The following is a 7,500-nucleotide window of genomic DNA, read 5'->3' on the forward strand; positions in this document are numbered from 1 at the left end:
ATGGAAAGTATCATCAGAGATTCTATCGAACATCATTTAGAAAGTAACCGTTTGATAAATGATAGACAGCATGGTTTCAGATGAAAACGTTCTTGCGTGACTAACTTACTCGAATTCTACAACACAGTATCTCGAATTATGACAAAAGAAACAATATAGATTTAATATATCTAGACTTTGCAAAAGCTTTTGATACCGTCCCCCACGAAAGACTACTTACTAAATTAGCTTCACATGGAATAACTGGTAGTCTATTAAGTTGGACTAGTAATTGGTTGAATGATCGTAAAAAGAGATTTGCTTTATATGGAACAACTTCTAAATGGATTTTTTTTTACAAGTGGAGTTCCTCAGGGTTCCGTTCTTGGACCACTTCTATTCATAGTATATATGTTACAGTAAGAACACGTACCTAGGGATTAAGCGTAATCCCTGAATGTTTATTCAGTGAATACGCGTTATCCCCGTTTCACTAACCTAACCTAACCTAACCTAACCTAACCGAACCTAACCGAACCTAACCGAACCTAACCGAACCTAACCGAACCTAACCGAACCTAACCGAACCGAACCTAACCTAACCTAACCTAACCTAACCTAACCTAACCTAACCTAACCTAACCTAACCTAACCTAACCTAACCTAACCTAACCTAACCTAACCTAACCTAACCTAAGGTTAGGTTAGGTTAGGTTAGGTTAGGTTAGGTTAGGTTAGGTTAGGTTAGGTTAGGTTAGGTTAGGTTAGGTTAGGTTAGTGAAACGAGGATTACGCGTATTCACTGAATAAACGGTTAGTGAAACGGGGATTACGCGTATTCACTGAATAAACATTCAGGGATTACGCGTAATCCCTAGGTACGTGTTCTTACTGTAACATATATAAATGATATAGACCATGGACTAAAATCTACTGTTTCCAAATTTGCTGATGATACAATACTGTGCCGAATGGCAAATGATCACTGAAACCAATTAGATATTCAAGAAGGTTTATATAAATTATAGCAATGGTCTGAAAAGTGGCTAATGAAATTTAACACAAGTAAATGCAAGGTAATGCACATAGGTAAAAATAACAGTAAGTACGATTACAAGTTATTTGGAAATTCATTAACAAAAGTGAATAGTGAAAAAGATCTCGGCGTAATTATCAGTAACGATCTCAAATCATCAAAGCAGTGTATTTCAGCCTCTGAGAAAGCAAATAAGATTCTAGGACTGATTGCGCGAATTTTTTATTTCAAAAGTCCATCACTCATTTACACGCTATATAAATCGTTAGTTCGTCCACATTTGGAATATGCTGTGTCCGTATGGTCACCGAATCTCTTTAAAAACATTGACAGACTGGAAGGAGTACAACGGCGAGCCACAAAACAGATTCTAAATATCAAAAATAAATCATACAAAAATCGACTAATATATATGAATCTGCTTTCCCTAAAAAAGCGTAGACTCAGAGGTGACTTGATACAGGTCTTTAAGATTCTAAAGGGAATTGACAACCTCAAAAGTGATAAAATTTTTACACTTAATGAGAATCCGATAAGAAACAGTGGTCTCAAACTGTCCGGAAATAGATTGAATTTTCGAAGTGGGTAGGAACAACTTCGCCAACCGTGTAGTTAATGAATGGAATAAACTTCCTGCAAAGGCAGTGCAATGTAGTTCAGTTCGAAGCTTTAAGAATCACTTAGATAAACACCAAAGCAAGATGCTGTAGTTTCTCTCATTTATTTTATATCATTTGTTTTTGTTTTGTTATTATTTGTCTGTTTGATTCTCATTGATTATATTATTAGTTATATGTCAATTTATTATTATTTACTATTTATCTGTTTGTTTATTATTTAACTATACCTATGCATTTATTTGTGTATCTTATTTGCTATTTACATTATTATAGTTTTTATCTATTCTTTTATTATTATCATTTTGATTTTTTTTTTCGCATCCGACCTAGATATGGACCAAAAGGTCTCCTGTAGGTATGCTCCGCCTTTGTAATCCTGTATGTGTGTGTGTGTGTGTGTGTGTGTGTGTGTGTGTGTGTGTGTGTGTGTGTGTGTGTGTGTGTGTGTGTGTGTGTGTGTGTGTGTGTGTGTGTGTGTGCGTGCGTGCGTGCGTGCGTGTGTGTGTGTGCGTGTGTGTGTGTGTGTGTGTGTGTGTGTGTGTGCGTGCGTGCGTGCGTGTGTGTGTGTGTGTGTGTGTGTGTGTGTGTGTGTGTGTGTGTGTGTGTGTGTGTGTGTGTGTGTGTGTGTGTGTGTGTGTGTGTGCGTGTGTGTGTGCGTGTGTGTGTGTTTTTGTGTGTATGTGTGTGTGTGTATTCACTTGGTCTTTGGATCACGTGTTGGACTCGTGATCGACAGCTATTTCCCTCCTGGAAGAGAGCTCAGAGCTCGTAGGTCCGATCTATGGGTAATGCACACCTTGCACACACACACACACACACACCCAACTCCCCGCCCACGAGAGTCAGAGTAACGACCCGAGGCACAGCGATACCGAAATAATTTCGGCCCTGGGCAGGATTCGAACTGAGTACTGGGAGCACTTCTACTTCCCAGTTCAGCGATCTACCAACGGTGCCACCGAGTGTGTGTGTGTGTGTGTGTGTGTGTGTGTGTGTGTGTGTGTGTGTGTGTGTGTGTGTGTGTGTGTGTGTGTGTGTGTGTGTGTGTGTGTGTGTGTGTGTGTGTGTGTGTGTGTGTGTGTGTGTGTGTGTGTGTGTGTGTGTGTGTGTGTGTGTGTGTGTGTGTGTGTGTGTTTTGAGTCATTCTGGTAAGTTGAAGTGGATGGGACAGGAAAGAATGGAGTCTTATTCCTAATTTTATTCTTGACTAGTTTCGCTAAAAGCTTTTTCAAAAGAATATTGCTAGAAGGCTAGAAGTGGCGTATATGTATGTGTGGATACATATATTTAGATATTTAGATAGTAGTGGAAATTAATAATAAGCTAATAACAATGTGGTAAGAGAAATAGTATTACTAGAAAAAATAATATTGATAGAAGAAAAAAATAAAATATAAGAATAATTTTTTTTTTAACTCAAACGGAAAATGTGGCAAGAAAAGCGTGAGATTTAATCCGGGGGTTTTGTTTCATGGTACGGATATCCACACATTGAGGGCATAAGTAGCTTTGATTTTTGCCCACTTTAATTCTCCTGTCGTTTTGTTTGTGTTGTAATTAGCTATGTGTAGAGATTTGATGATTTTTTTTTTTTTTTTAGTCCTTGGGCCAAAATGGTGGATTTCTCCCAACCTGGTAAGTGTCCTTCTGTGTCTACGGGGTTCATGAGGGCGTTTGTCTCACGGTGATGTTTAATGTCCTCTTTTTGTTCTTTGAGTCTGTTTGTCAGTCATCTGCATGTTTCTCTGAAGTAAGCGATGTTACATCCGTTGCCATTATTATTTATTTTATTTTCTAGTAATACTGTTTCTCTTGCCACATTTATTATGAATTTCCATTACCATTTAAATAACCCCTCTGTTATTGTGACATGTGAGCTCCTTTACACTCGGGAAAGAATGCACACATAAATATATACCACTTCTAGCCTTGTAGCAATATTATTTTGAAAAAGTTTGTAACGAAACTAGTCAAGAGTAAAACTCGGAATAAGACTCCAATGTATATATATATATATATATATATATATATACATATATATATACATATTTATATATATATATATACATATATATATACATATACATATATATACATATATATATATACATATACATATATATATATATATATATATATATGTATGTATATGTATACATACTATATATATACATATATATATATACATATATATATATATATATATATGTAGAGAGAGAGAGAGAGAGAGAGAGAAAGCTTTAATAAAAACACTAGAGACGTGTGTTCTACAGATACTAGGTAACCACTATGAAAAGAAACGACCTGAACAGAGCGCGTTCGTGCATTACATCTTAATTTATAATTAGAGAGTACAAATAAGGACAATATACAGTAGGGAAAGGGGGACATGGACAAAAGGGATCCATGTGTCAACAGTGGGAGAAGGTAATGATCAAATATCATAAGAATGTTGAAAGCTCTCCATTGGTCTTTTAATTAATTTAATTCTTATATTGGAACATGTTTGCTATTTCTTTATCAATATAATTATCTATTTTATACAATCTTAGATTAAGATTGAAATTAGTATGATTGCTGTGTATGAGACTAGTAGAGAGATGTGGGTAGAAAGAAGGGTAGATGATGACTGTTTCATTTTTGTGAGTTGGGTATTTGGTAAATGACAGCTCTCCGCTTGGAGTAATAGAAATGGCCGGGGATCTGATACCTATTGCTGACATGTAACCTAAATAAGTTATGCAGAGATTCGAGATAGCTTAAGTAAACAATATTGCATATAGACTTGTAACACCAAATCTGAATGGAGAGAAGGTGGAAGAGAAAATTCAATTGGTTCACGATTGTAAGATCACGCTCTTAGGGTAGGATCTTAAATATAAAGCTAAAATCATTGGAATATAGAAATCATGACGTCACTGCAGAACTTACCTGGGACATGAAAATGCGTGTTTTCATAGGATTTAGAGATTGTAACTGGAGAAGCACACAGTGTTGCCGGTATTCAAGAGAGAAAATATATTTTTCTAATATTTCATCCCCCCTTATACAGAAAATATGGTGAAGTGATAAGTAAAAGTCTAACAGTGCAAAATACCAATACTAAATGAAAATAACATTGAGAATTTGAATAAGTTGACTTATCGGATGCATGGGGCCTATCGATCTAAAGGGTGTATAATTTTTTTTTTTTTTTTTCTTTTTTTTAGACTGTGTGAAAATCAAAACAGTGAAAGAGGTACGAAACAAAAGTGACGACTAAGGGTGGTGGTAGCGATGGCGTGAAACCAACGCTATTAAAAATACTACATCTAAAAGACTTAGTGTAAGATATGGTTACGAGACTGGTGCATCAAACTACAAGCAACTACAGGACCACACAGTACACACGACCACACAGTGAACACAACCACGCAGTGCTCACGACCACGCAGTGCACACGAACACGCAGTGCATGGAACCACGCAGTGCACGCAACCACGCAGTGGATGCTGACTACGATAGAATGAATTAAAAGCAACAGTACACAAGGAGTGAACGGGGGGGGACACAAGACGAGGCTGATGTACGTGTGAGGGCGCGCCGTACGTGTGAGGGCGCGCCGTACGTGTGAGGACGACTACAAAGGAAGTAAGTCGATTCAAATCAATATTAATAAATAAAGGTATGGCTGCAGGAATTTTACGTCATCAAATTGTTACCTCGCAAACAAAGAGTTCAAAGTTTTAGGGGAAGAAAACACGATAGGGATAAACCGGTTTCTAGGTTTAATAAATACCCTAATAGTGACAAAAAAAAAAAATATCAGGTGATAAAAAGAAAATATGAATTTTAAAAGAAAATATAGACCCTGAGAAGGGTAGGGCTGGGCTTATGACAAATTTTCAGCAAACGAAAGATATATCAAGATATGAATATTATATTTTTTTCTTATCATTTTAAGTCAAAGTGTGATCAGGATCCTATCAGGTCTTTGGTTAGAATGATAAAACAAGTAAAAACAAGTGAAGCTAACACGGAATATTTGGCAAAATTAGACAGATATTCTATGGACATGATTTCTATGTTGAAGGAATCAGGTTGGATAGAAAGATCTAGTGACAATATGAAAGTTTCTCAAGTTACTAAGTTAAAAGCATTTGCACTATTGTTACATATCTGTGATGAGATAACTGCAGAAAAGATATATAAAAATCTCAAACAAGGTTAGGACTGGGCTTATGATAAATTTTCAGCAAATGTAAGATATAACCAGATATGAAGGTTATAATTTTTTCCTCATCATTTTAAGTCAAAGTGTGATCAGGATCATTTCAGGTCTTTGGTTAGAATGATAAAGAAAATAAAAACAAGTGAAACTAGCAGGGAACATCTAGCAAAATTAAACATGTGGTCTAAGGATATGATTTCTATGCTGAAGAATTCAGATTGGATAGAAAGATATAGTGACAGGATAAAAGTTTCTGAAGTTACTAAGTTAATTGCATTTGCACTATTGTTACATAACTGTGATGAGATAACTGCAGAAAAGCAGTATAAAGATCTCAAACAAACCATGGACTTAGGAGAGATATATTACCCTCTACAAGATTATTGTGAATCTAAAACAATTAGTGCATATGTCATGACAGTGGAAATGCATCAGCAGAGAGAAAATAGGAACCCTGTGAATGGTCACACAAACAGAGGATTTGAACATAGAGTTAACATCACTTTAAGAAATGCTAGAGTTGAACGTCATAATTATAATACCTACCTGGTGGCATAAAACACAGGAGTGTTATTGTGAGATTATTTGTAGGAATTACAAATGTGAGGGTAATGATGAGTATCATTGTTGAAACCCACCTTTCTGTTTTTATCATCAGAGAGTAGGACATAGAACACAGGATTGTACAACAATGCCAAATATTTTATTCGCCAAGAAACAAGAAGAAAAAAACAGACACAAAATAAAACAACACTACAGAGCTAACCATAGAAATACAAAGGGACATTATTTTGTTAGAGATAAGAGTGGTATAAGTGTGAAAGAAAACACCAACACTTAATATAACTGTAATTTGACTATAACAATTGGAAGGGCTTCTGTAGGACCCTAATTGCAGGTCGAGTTTTCAATAAACCTATTTAATTATTTATTGATACAGGTTCTGTAGTCAATGTTATAGCTAGCAATTTTTTAAACCAATTGAAACCGGGCGTGAAAATCTTGAAACCAATCCATTATTCATTGCTAGGAGTAACAGGAAGTCAGTTAAAAATATTAGGTAAGATGGAAGTAGATATAGTTTTGTGTAGAAATGAGCACTTGCACATTCCAGTGATAGTTGTAGAAAAATCTGCTTTCACAGGAGATTTATCAATAGGATGTGCAACTATGAGAAAAGAGGGCATGATCATATGTCCTACTGAGTTAGGGATTTTAGTGAAATCACAGTTAATCCCATTTCTAAATCAACCAGACTTAGAACTAGTATCCCAGATAAGAGAACCTATGGAAATATATAGGAAATATAACAATAATAGATTGGATGGTAGCGGGTCAGAGTGGTCCATTCAAGAACAAATAAAATTAACAGAATATAAAGTCTCATATAGTGAACCCAACTCAAGTGTTCATGAAATCCCAGAAATTAGTCATAATTCATCAACTCCAAATGAAGCTTTGTTTATTATGGAAGGTGATGTAATAGAGTCAACATTATTACACTCTAGAGCAATTAATACAGTAGAAGTGCAGTTGAAATGAGTCACTATAGACTCTAAAAATTTAACTGTTTCAGAATCAATTGGGATAAAAAGTTTGAAATTCGACTTGGGAATTTATAAGATACACAAGAACAAGGTTAAAATATTAGTGAT

The sequence above is a fragment of the Oratosquilla oratoria genome, chromosome 2, assembly GCF_046742065.1.
Source record: "Oratosquilla oratoria isolate Oo_2021 chromosome 2, ASM4674206v1, whole genome shotgun sequence".
Taxonomy (NCBI): domain Eukaryota; kingdom Metazoa; phylum Arthropoda; class Malacostraca; order Stomatopoda; family Squillidae; genus Oratosquilla; species Oratosquilla oratoria.